Below are 12,491 nucleotides of genomic sequence, written 5' to 3' on the forward strand. Positions count from 1 at the left end.
TGAGCATGGCATGACATGACCTTTCCGACTTCCTTCCTTGAACAACCCCATGAGGCAATCTGGGCGGATCCACCACATGCTATAAGATCTGTTGGTGAGAACCAGCACAGAATTAAATCCTTTGTGGACACCAGGTGAACACCCACCAGGAGCAGATTCTTTTCAGTAGTCGAAGCTGTGGAATGCTTCCCCCACTCGCATAAACTAAATACAGTGGTACCTCTGGTTACGAACTTAATTTGTTCTGGAGGTCCGTTCTTAAGCTGAAACCATTCTTATCCTGAGGCGCGCTTTCGCTAATGGGGCCTCCCGCTGCATGTGCGCCTCCGGCACACTATTTCCATTCACATCCTGGGGCAAAGTTCACAACCAGGAGCAGCTACTTCTGGGTTGGCAGAGCTCGTAACCTGAAGTGTTCGTAACCAGAGGTACCACTGTACTTGTCTCCTTTAGGAAGAAAGCAACATTCTTATTGCTCTGTAACAGGGTTGGGGGAACTTTGGCCCAGGGATCAAATGCGGCCCTCCATCCTCTATATACCGCCCTTGCAATTCGCCCCAGGCTATGCCCCCTCTCTTCTCAGGCCATGGCCTTCTCTGGACCTGCTTCACTCCTGAAAGACTTTGGCCTGCTGCACAAAGGTGATAATGGACATTTCTTGCTTTGCCCATTTTTGCCTCTGGCCCCGGCCACCACTGACATGCAGCCCCTGGAAGGAAATGCGGCCTTCAAGTTGAAAAAGGTTCCTCACACCTTTTCTCCAGGGTAGACCTATGCCCAGTGCTATTTTTCTGGAAAAAGAGGTGCAGGAACTCACCATGAACACCTCCTTTGTTCTCTTAGAAGGGCAATGGGACCCACCTGGGAGGTACCGAAACTCAGTTCCGACGAGTTCCACCTGAAAAAAGCCCTGCCTCTGTCCAGCTGTCCAGTTCAGAGGACAGTCCTCTAACTGAAGGGATGTCTGTCCCAAGTCCAGTTGCCAGGATAAAGACCCCCAAGAGGAGAAACCAGGAGGGGCCTTGAAGTTGCCCATCAACACTTAGAGAGCCAGTGTGGTGTAGTGGTTAAGAGCGATGGACTTGTAATCTGGTGGACCGGGTTCGATTCCCCGCTCCTCCACATGCAGCTGCTGGGTGACCTTGGGCTAGGTCACACTTCTCTGAAGTCTCTCAGCCTCACTCACCTCACAGAGTGTTTGTTGTTGGGGAGGAAGGGAAAGGAGATTGTTAGCTGCTTTGAGACTCCTTTGCATAGTGATACGGTCAAGATAAAGGGACCCCTGACCATTAGGTCCAGTCGTGACCAACTCTGGGGTTGCAGTGCTCATCTCGCTTTAGTGGCTGAGGGAGCTGGCGTACAGCTTCCAGGTCATGTGGCCAGCATGACTAAGCTGCTTCTGGTGAACCAGAGCAGCGCACGGAAACGCCGTTTACCTTCCCGCTGGAGCGGTACCTATTTATCTACTTGCACTTCATGCTTTCAAACTGCTAGGTTGGCAGGAGCAGGGACAGAACAATGGGAGCTCACCCCGTCACGGGGATTTGAACCGTCGACCTTCTGATCAGCAAGTCCTAGGCTCTGTGGTTTAACCCACAGTGCCACCCGCGTCCCAGGGTAGTGATAAGGTGGATATCAAATCCAAACTCTTCTTCTTCTTCTTTTTCTTAGGACTTGGACAGCGGGCACCTGGGCCACCTGGTTACCACCTCTGATGTAGTGCATTTATATTTAAATTATAAAAAACTCTTTCCAATTTTGCATCCATGTGTATAAATTAGCATATGCAGATGTTATGCACACCCACGCCCTCTTTTCCAGTGACTCATTTCCTCTTTGGGGAGGTGACGCATGAAGTGTCAATCCTGCGGTTTTTTAAGTGCAAAGGGAGTGGTATTGTGCTCTTGCTGGGCTGGTTCTTTTTCTAAAATTGTGGTTTGATTATTTCATTACCATGTCAGATGATCTGTGTTAGAAACCATCTCGAAAACATTGGTTAGAAAGCAGTATCTGAAATTTGTTAAGTAAACACAACGCTGTGTAGTTTCATCAGCAAGAGAGGTACAATACAAATTGCTGCGTTGATGGTATTTTCAAACCAGCTGGATTTAACAGGATACTTTCCACGGTGTGTTTCAATGTTTCAGGAGGTGTATTGCTCCCCACACAGATCTGATCTGGTGAGACGCCAGATGCTATATTATTGGCGGCAGGTTGCAGAAATCAGATTACAAAATATAGGTTATGATCTTGCTGCTAATATTTTAATGATTTTTCCCAATGTAGTAGAGGATACCATTCTCAAGATTACAAAATCTATTGTGTTGTATTTATTAATGTATTGCCAAGTATATTTGAGTATGTCCCTGGGGGGGACGGGACAGTTGTTCATGATACAGAAATGGTTATTAAAATGACTTGATCTGGTGGAAATGGATAAACTGACAGATGTTATTCACAGCAGGATCTGAGCAGTCAAAGAACTGTGTAGATAATGGATGTGATTTACTGTTTATAGGAACCAGCATTTTGAACACATCACCATGGATAGATAGATGATAGATAGATAGATAGATAGATAGATAGATGATAGATAGATAGATAGATAGATAGATAGATAGATAGATAGATAGATGATAGATAGATGATAGATAGATAGATAGATAGATAGATAGATAGATAGGTGATAGATAGATAGATAAGTATTTCTCTCTCTCTCTCTCATGTTTTACTGCATTTATTCTTTTAAAATGATTTTAGAAGCTTCTAATTGCTTTTTTAATATTTTGTTTATTTTTTAAAAGAAAAAATGCATTGTATCACTGGTGTGTTTACCACCTGGAGCTCCTTTGGGAGGAAGGGTGCAATATAAATTAAATTAATAAAAGTAACTCTCTTACTGTGGTATTTTTGCACTCTCTCTGTTTTGTAATAGCCACCTCCCACACAGCATTGCTCAGGAATTCTAACAAACTAAATAATCAGTGCACTTTTGAAATCACTGGTTAAAATCAGTGCTGTTTTGCAAGGCTTGGCCTGCCATCTTGATTCAAAATGGTTCCAGTTGTATCCAAGCATAGATGAAAACCTGCTACTGGCTCTCAGGAACCATGATGCAAAATTTGGTTGTGATATCTTGAGAGGGGTCCAAAATGCACCCAGACAACTTTCCAAAATATATTAAGAGATCTAGCATGGACAAATGATTTTTTTTAAAAAAATGTTTAAAAATACAAAACTTACTAAAAACATAAATAGAGACTTGTCCATGACCAGCTAGTGTACTTTGTGGTTAAGACGTATGCCAACTTGCATTTCCTGTGTTTTTATTTTACTTTTCATGTCCACAAAACTAACACAAGCTTGGTATCATATACGGTAAGTATGATTCAGTAATATGGCAAGAATGTTTTATTACAATGGGAGGATTGTCTAGGTCAGTGGTTCCCAACCTTTTTTGGCCTGCTTTTGCTACTTCCTCACAACAGACAAGAAGGAGTTCAGTTTCACTTTTCTTGGATTTCCAAGGTTCTGCAACAGCCCACATGAATGCTGTTTTCTTTTGCCAAACCTGAGGCAGTTTTTGTTGTTATCATCATATTTATATCCCATCTCCTTTCTTCCCAGGAGCTCAAGGTGACATATATAGGCCCTTCCCCTCTCCATTCCATCCTCACAGAAACCCTCCTAGGTGGGTGAGGCTGGGAGAGGATGCATACCCTCCAACATTTCTCTGGCGAAAATAGGGGTGGCCTATTCCATAATAATAATAATAATAATAATAATAATAATAATAATACTTTCAGACCCCTGGGCTCTCACTTGTGAGATGCCTCAGGGTTCTGTCCTCTCCCCCATGCTTTTTAATATCTATATGAAGCCCCTGGGAGAGATCATCAGGGGTTTGGGCTGGGTGTTCATCAGTATGCGAATGATACCCAGCTCTACTTCTCTTTTAAATATTATTATTATTTTAAATATTATTATTATTATATTTTATTATTATTTATACCCTGCCCATCTGACTGGGTTGCCCCAGCCACTCTAGGTGGCTTACAACATATATAAAGCCATATAAATAACACAAATATATTTAACATTTTTTTAAAAACTTCCCTATACAGGGCTGCCTTCAGATGTCTTCTAAAGGTTGTATAGTTACTTATCTCCTTGGTTTGAGCATCACTTAATTCCATAGCCTCCAGCATTTCTCCATTGAAAATAGGGACATCCTAAGGAAAAGTGTGACATTCCGGGATAAAATCAAACTGGGACAGCTTCTGTAAATCTGGGACTGTCCCTGGAAAATAAGGACACTTGGGGGTCTGGATGATGACCACTCTAAGGTGGGCTTCATGGCTGAGTGAGGATTCAAACCCTGGTTGCCCAGCTCCTAGCTTGCCACTCTAACCACTATGCCACACAGGCTCTCTACCCTCAAGACATTTCTCCTAGTTCTCCTCCTGCAAAACCCACCCTCAGTCTCATTCGATCTTGCCCTCCCTCTGGGGTGGCAGAGAGCCTGCCTCTGCCCCCTTATGCATGACACTCCTCTCCCAGTGTGACTGTCATCACACCTCATGTTTCTACACCCTTGTTTCATATCAGTGTCTCTTTCTGGTGGAGGGTGAAGAAATGCAGTATGTGAAAACATTATGATGCAAGAAAGTGAAACCACTTTTCACAAGGAGAGGGGAGACAAGAACAGCAGACATGATATTTCGCAGCCACCCCTAGTCTGGTTTGAAATCTCATTTGGCGCGCAACGTAACTGCAGGCTTTTGTGTTCCTTTGGGTTGGGGCCAGAATCCCTGCCATCTTTAGGATCAAGCTGTTATAGGAAGGGAAGTAGGAAGAAGGCATCACACAAAAGCAATCAAGCTGACATTTGGCATTTAGTTATCATGCAACCAAGCACATATCACCTGCTAATTAAAAACAAATTACATATAACTTAAGGAGGATTAAACTTCGTATAGAACAGGCTGTCTTCCGAGGGAGCGATTAGTCCACGTTTTGAGCACGGTATGAAACCAAGCAACCTGACCAATAGAAAGGCAATCTAAAGAATCAGCTTGTTCCCACTCCTGTTCTTTTCCATCTGCAAGAGAACAGCTGTATAATTACGACAGATGAGGCTTGTGATGGGAGCGAAGTCTTGTGAAGCACTCCAACAGGGAGGCTCAGCGCATCTTGAAGGAGGAAGGCAAAGCCTAGGGGAAGGATAAGTTGTCGCAGAAGCATGGCCTCCTCCCTGTTTTGAAGCGAACCACTTCCCTTTGTCACTTGGCCTCGCTGAGTGTGACAGCAGAGAAGAGAACAAAAGGGAAAGAAGATGGGATCATGGCAACTCACAATGGGGCAGAGAGCACATGGGGAACTGGCGAACTACAAAGATGGAAAAATAGTTTGGAGGAAACACAAGCAAGAGGTGACATGATAGAAATTTATAACATTATCAGAAAGTGGGAAGGGAAAGTTTGCAGGGGGTTGGACTAGATGACCCTCGGTGTACCTTTCAACTCCTCAGTTTTATGATTCTATGAAAATTTTTATATGTAACTGTGAATTTTGTAATATTTTGTTTAAGCTGTTGCTTCAGCTTTTGGTACACCACTTAGCTATATTTTTAATTTATTAAGTGGCATACAAATTAAATAATCCAATCAAAGAATCCAGTCAAACAAAACTGTGTACCAGGAAGTCAACATTGTTTCCATTTTTACAGGAGCAACAGGACAGCGAATTGCTCAGGTGACCTCTAAATTCAGCCCCAAAGTCCCAAGATCACATTAGTTCTACAAATTCCAGTAGATGGAATTGGCTGAACAGAACTGTAAAGTTGACTCACTAAACTGCATATTGGGTGTGGGTGGAATCAGCTGATTTCGGGTTCTCTCAGTTTCTTTTTCCCAATCTGATGTTCAGTCCTTTCCATTTCCCCATCAATTTGCAAACTCTGCATTTTTCTCAACAAATCTCCTAAGATTTTGTGTGTGTTTCTGTGGGCAAGGTTGCCTAATAGAAGTGTTCTTGCAGTCGACTTTCTCCTAATATAATGCAGTTTGTGCATTATTTTAACTAATATATACATGGTTTTAGCATGTGTTTTGGTTGAACTGCATCACAAAGTTCAGAGCCACATTTGGCCCCCGGGACAAGGGTCCCCATCTGGATCCTATGAGTTTGACCCCTGTGCACCATAACCTCCACCCTCTCGAACATGGGAAATTTCTGACGTTGCCAGGAACGGCAAGCTCTTAAAGATCACCTTTGGAAATCACAAAGCCGCGATGAAATGTGTGAGTCCTTCGATGACATGAGGAAGTTTTTCAGAACAGAAGAAATCACTCCCCCACCCCCTGCAAAGGCTGTTTTGCCTGTCAATCTACAGCGGTCTAACCACAGGAGTGTTTGTTTTGACAGTGCATACAAATCGGACACGGACGTGTAATAACATCAACATATTTCGCTTCCCCCCCCCCACCTCCGCCTACCTTTTTCTGTCTTTCTCGTTCACCTTTCTGCTGAGCTGCTCCACCAGCCCTCTTGCCTCAGGGGTAGAGAGGAACAATTAAGCTTTGTGCGGTTTTTGAAGATGACTGTCAGGCCTCCATGGGACAAATGCTTTTTGACTGGAGGAAGAAGAAGAAGAAGAAGAAGAAGAAGAAGAAGAAGAAGAAGAAGAAGAAGAAGAAGAAGGGGTCCAACTTTGAGGGTGGGGGTAAATAAATATTTTCCTCACACTTCTTCACATCTTTGTTGGGTTTCTTAATAGGCTGCCCCCCATACCGAGAGAGAGGCTCATCGCCAGCGGTCGTTGAAACCTTGGCCCCACCTCGTCCCCTCCCTCAGCGGCTGCCCTGTCAGCCTCTCAGATGATAGGTTCTGGGTGAGGGAAAGGTGAGCAGCATTCCACTGGGTTGTGATAAGTAAAATGGCTTTGTGTGGAAGAGGAACTGAAGACTGCTTCATGTTTTTCTTTTCGCCATCTCTACACAAACACACATACACACCATGCTCAGAATACTGGGCTCTGATGCTGTCAGTCAGCGGTGGGTGACCCTCAGCCCTCAATCTAAGTTTAAAAAAAACACCTGTGTGAGTAATCGGTTCAGGTTTCTAGCAAGAGCAACCTGTGTCTTCAGAGGGAGAAATAACCTTAGCCCATTGCTCAGTGCTGGATTTACGTATAAACTAAACAAGCTATAGCTTAGGGCCCTACTCTCTTGGGGGCCCCCCAAAATTTAAAGGAACAAAAAAAATGGATGTACATTTCCAAAATATAAGATAAAAAAACAAATAAATTAAAACCTACATACAGCAACAGTGTTTTGTTTTGTGTAGGCTCCTATTTGTTATGTGCAAATGCCTTTAGATACCTATTAGGTCCATAAATTACCATATAGCATATATTCAACACAAAAAACAGCAACAATTTGTTGTTGACAAAGGACAGCTGGGCATATAAAGGGCCCCATTGCCTTCAGTAGCTTAGGGCCTCATCAAACCTAAATCTGGCCCTGCAACTGCTGGCATTGGACCCTCAACAGTTTGCCTCCTGAGGGAAAGTGCCCTCAGAATAATAGAATGGCAAGGGACCGCAAACGTCGCCTAGCCCAAGCCCCTGCATTGCAGGAATTCACCCTTCTTTCCCTCTTTCTTCACACTCTGCTACCCAGTCTATGCTTATCTCATGGCACTCATTATCACTGGCGGAGGAGTCACATGACAAGAAGCAAAATACCTCTCCACACTCAGAAAGTTACATGCCATGGAAAAGTCTTGTCTAACCTTTTCCTGAGATGCTCAATTTTTGCATGCTGAGATTTGGCTGGGATGGGGTGGAGTGTTCACTGCAGAGTTGCCATATCTTGAAGAGCAAAAAAGAAGACAGCACAAGATGCTGCCAGCCTGAGCCGGAGAATGAGGTGTGCAGGCGTGGACGCGCAGGGCCGCCTCCTCTACACCCGCACACCTCTTTCCCCGACTCAGGCTGGCAGCAACAGCGGTGTGCGGACCAGCCCAAACCCAAACCCAAACCACCCAAACCCAAGCCCCACCCCCAAGTCCTCCTAAAACCCGGACATTTCCTTTGAAATGTAAAAATCCTCCCAGATGGGCATGGGTTTTTCTAGTCATATGGCAACCCTAATTCAGTATGCTTCTCCCATTGCTTGCCATCTAAATTGGTACAGTCTCAGATTGCACCTCTGCATTCACCATGATTTGCAACAGTACAGCCTGGCAAGAGATTATGGAGCCTTATGCATTTCTTGTCAAGGAAATTGTTGTTTGCAAATGTAATTGAGACGGTGGCTTTTGCAACAACAGGAGGTATTAACCAAATAGCCGATCATGTTTCAGCTCTTTCAAAACATCTTTTATTAAGCACCCGATTCTCCCCCCTCACAAAACAAAACCCTGTTGTGTAACAACTTGATTGAGATACTCAGCAAATAAATTGTTCCACCTTTGTCTCAGTTCTTTTCTTTGAAATTAAAAAAAAAAGTTTTCTGGGTGATGCACACTGACAGGAAGCATGGATTAGATTCCTGTGGGTTTGTTTTGTGATAGACTTTGTAAATGATCACTCAGTGTGGAAGGAACTCCCTGTGGAACTGGCCCTGTTACAGGGGCCACATAATGTTCTTTTCCCATTTGTAATATACCGTATCTATCTTTTAGTGTGGCAGTATTTGCACTTTGGAACTCCCTGCCTTTTGACATCAGGGAGACAACCTTCGTTGTTATTTAGTCGTTTAGTCGTGTCCGACTCTTCGTGATCCCATGAACCAGAGCACGCCAGGCACTCCTGTCTTCCACTGCCTCCCGCAGTTTGGTCAAACTCATGTTTGTAGCTTCGAGAACACTCTCCAACCATCTTGTCCTCTGTCGTCCTCTTCTCCTTGTGCCCTCCATCTTTCCCAACATCAGGGTCTTTTTCAGGGAGTCTTCTCTTCTAATGAGGTGGCCAAAGTATTGGAGCCTCAGCTTCAGGATCTGTCCTTCCAGTGAGCACTCAAGGCTGATTTCCTTAAGAATGGAGAGGTTTGATCTTCTTGCAGTCCATGGGACTCTCAAGAGTTTCCTCCAGCACCATAATTCAAAAGCATCAATTCTTCGGCGATCAGCCTTCTTTATGGTCCAGCTCTCACTTCCATACATCACTACTGGGAAAACCATAGCGATAACTATACAGACCTTTGTCGGCAAGGTGATGTCTCTGCTTTTTAAGATGCTGTCTAGGCACTCTACTCTTTTTGGCACCTGCTAAAAATGTTTTTGTTTAGACAAAGCCTACCCAGACATGCAGAATGCTGACGTGTATTTTGATCTGGCTTTTAGCTTATTTCCTTGACATCTGATGGGAGGGCGTTCCACAGGGCGGGGGCCACTACCAAGAAGGCCCTCTGCCTGGTCCCCTGCAACTTCACTTCTCACAGTGAGGGAACTGCCAGAAGGCCCTCAAAGTTGGACCTCAGTGTCCAGGCTGGACGATTGGCAGCAGATCCCTGACTGGCAGCAGATCTTCAGGGTTTCAGACAAGGGGACATTCCCAGCCCTAGCTGGAGATGCTGCCATTGCAGGATTGAGCTTGGGACCTTCTGTGTGCAAATGAGATGCTTTGCCACTGAGCTACGGCCCTTCCCCTATATACTGCTTGCATGTGCATTTCAGATGCTGATTTGATGGCTCCTCTATTTCCTCCTCCAGGTTTCAGTTTGGTTGCACCTCCTGCTGCTCTTGCTGGTTCCATTTCAAGAAAGAGCTTCCATTCTGAAGTGTCGATTTGTGAAGGGCCAACTGAGGCACCGCCCTCAGCCTTCAATCATCACTGGCAGGCAATCAGTGATCAGGAAGAGCATTCTGGGTATTATAATTAACATTCAAATCAGGCCACTAAGCAACCTACTTTGCCTAAGAAAAACATTACAAGATCACGGTTGGGAAAGAGGATTTCTGGGCAGTAATGAGATGCAAAGAGATTTGGCGTGTTCCTTTCTGTACCGATAATAATTTACAAATAGCAATTTGACTAGCGTCTCTCAGGCAGACATCTTAACAGCGCTTTGCAAATGCTAATTAAGTCTAGCTCCTAATATCCTAGGACTGTTGAAGCAGGTGAATAAATTAATATACTTAATTGAGACTTGCATTCCTGATCAGTTTAAGTCTGCTAAACAGGCTGGAGACTAGGAACTCTATATAAAGAGACACTGTTGACGCAGAATGGTGTATATTTTCATATATATAGGATCTTCTCAAGCCAAACTTTCAGTTCACTGTGCACAAGGGATTTATTCCTCAACATCTCCTCGTTCTGCAAGAATGTAATTGCTTTTTTAATTGCTATAATGGAGCTGCCAGGAAACAGTGCAGTTTCTCCAATGTATCCTGCAGTGTCTCTCTCTCTCCCCCCCCCCCCCACTGCACAAGAATGAACTCGGGAACTGAAATCAGACAGAAAAATACCCTTCAGTTCTTAAGAGAATTTATTTACTTTTTATTTGTCATACAAAAATATATTCCAGAGAAGACAAGGGAGCATCTCCATAAAACAACATTGCATGAATTCTCTGTACATGAGGTAGTGCCTAGTTTCAAATAACTTATTTGAATGGATATTGAGCTTATAATTGTAATAATTCTGTATAAATATATTAAAGCATGGCTGTGTTGAGATATGCAAAAACATAGAAATTATGAATCACACTATTCATGCTTGTTTGGAATAAGAATAGACAATATAATCTGCTGTTAAGCAGTGTAGAATTTCACAATATAGTAAATATGGATTCACCTGTTCTTGCACTTTATTATTCCAGTAAAATATAAATAAGCTCAGTTTTTAAACACAGTTATCTTTTATTTGCCTGCCTTGCCCTACTGTCATTTGTAAGTTTATTATTAAAAGCTATTTATTTTCCCCAAAATACTGTGATTGGCACTACCTTAGATGATTATAAAAATTAGGATTCAATTAATTCATATATGATACATTTTTCAGTAAGTAATTACAGTATGCAAATGGAATCTTTGTTATTCAAAGCGGTGTACCTTCTTATAAGAGTTTTTAATTGGGAAATGATACATTCAATTCCCCCCTACTTGTTTTCATTCATTTCTTTTGCCAGCCATTGAAATGACATTCATTCATTAGTCCATCTCCCTTTCCATTCATTGCAATGGGAGAGCCAACCAGTCTTCCATTGAAGAAGAAGAAGAAGAAGAAGAAGAAGAAGAAGAAGAAGAAGAAGAAGAAGAAGAGTTTGGATTTGATATCCCGCCTTTCACTCCCCTTCAGGAGTCTCAAAGCGGCTAACATTCTCCTTTCCCTTCCTCCCCCACAACAATCACTCTGTGAGGTGAGTGGGGCTGAGAGACTTCAGAGAAGTGTCACTGGCCCAAGGTCACCCAGCAGCTGCATGTGGAGGAGCGGAGACACGAACCCGGTTCCCCAGATTACAAGACTACCGCTCTTAACCACTACACCACACTGGCTCATTGCCCATAACTTCTGTGTTTTCCATCCAGATGACATGAAATGTGCAGACATACTACCATCCCTCAGATAATCACAACTGCAAACTAGTCTAATATCAACTCCCAGGTAATCAGACCTGCCAATTTACAGTCAGATTGGACAATGGGTTTCTTCTGCCTTATGGGCAAATGGAAATGAGTTAGCAAAACTAATGAATGAATTTTCATTTGGTTTTATTGTCATCCATCCAAATCATCATTCCCATAATAGTGAGTGAATGGGGCTCATTTGTTATTCAAATGAACACATACCTCTCCCTTCTCTTCACTGGCAAACAACAGAACATGAACATCATATCTTTCTGAAGGCATCTGGCTGGCCACAAATTCATGGACTATGGATGGTTATTAGCCATGTTGGAAGCAGCAATGCTCCTGAACACCAGTGCTGGCAAGCACAAGTGGGGAGACTGCTTATGGGTTTCCCACAGGCATCTGGTTGACCAGAACAGGATGCTGGACGAGGTGGGCCATTGGCCTGATTCAGCAGGCTCTCCTTGTCTTCTTACTTTCTTCTGAAATCAAAATGCTGGATTAGACAGATGAGGAACCTGTAGCCCTACAGATATTTCTGGGTTTCCTTTTTTTTTTTTAATAATATTTATTAAGAGTTTAAAGATTACAACAAGAAAGAAAAAGAATTAAACAAATCAATATAATACAATACAAAAACAGAAACAAAAACACTACATAAAACACTGAATTAACAAAACAAAACAAGAACAATTAAAAACACTTCCAATATTTTCAAGCTTATCTTTCATTCACTTGTTTCATTGACTTCCTCACGCCTCCCTTTTTGTATTCCACTTCAATTAACTGTTTCAGCAATTCCTTTCCATCTTCCTCTGTTTTCTGTCCTGTAATTAATCTTAACATATTCTAACCTTGTTTTTTCCCTTTAATACATTAACAATCTATCTGTACCTAGCTCCTTATAACAT

This window comes from Podarcis cretensis (genome assembly GCF_951804945.1).
Source record: "Podarcis cretensis genome assembly, chromosome: 15".
Lineage (NCBI taxonomy): Eukaryota > Metazoa > Chordata > Lepidosauria > Squamata > Lacertidae > Podarcis > Podarcis cretensis.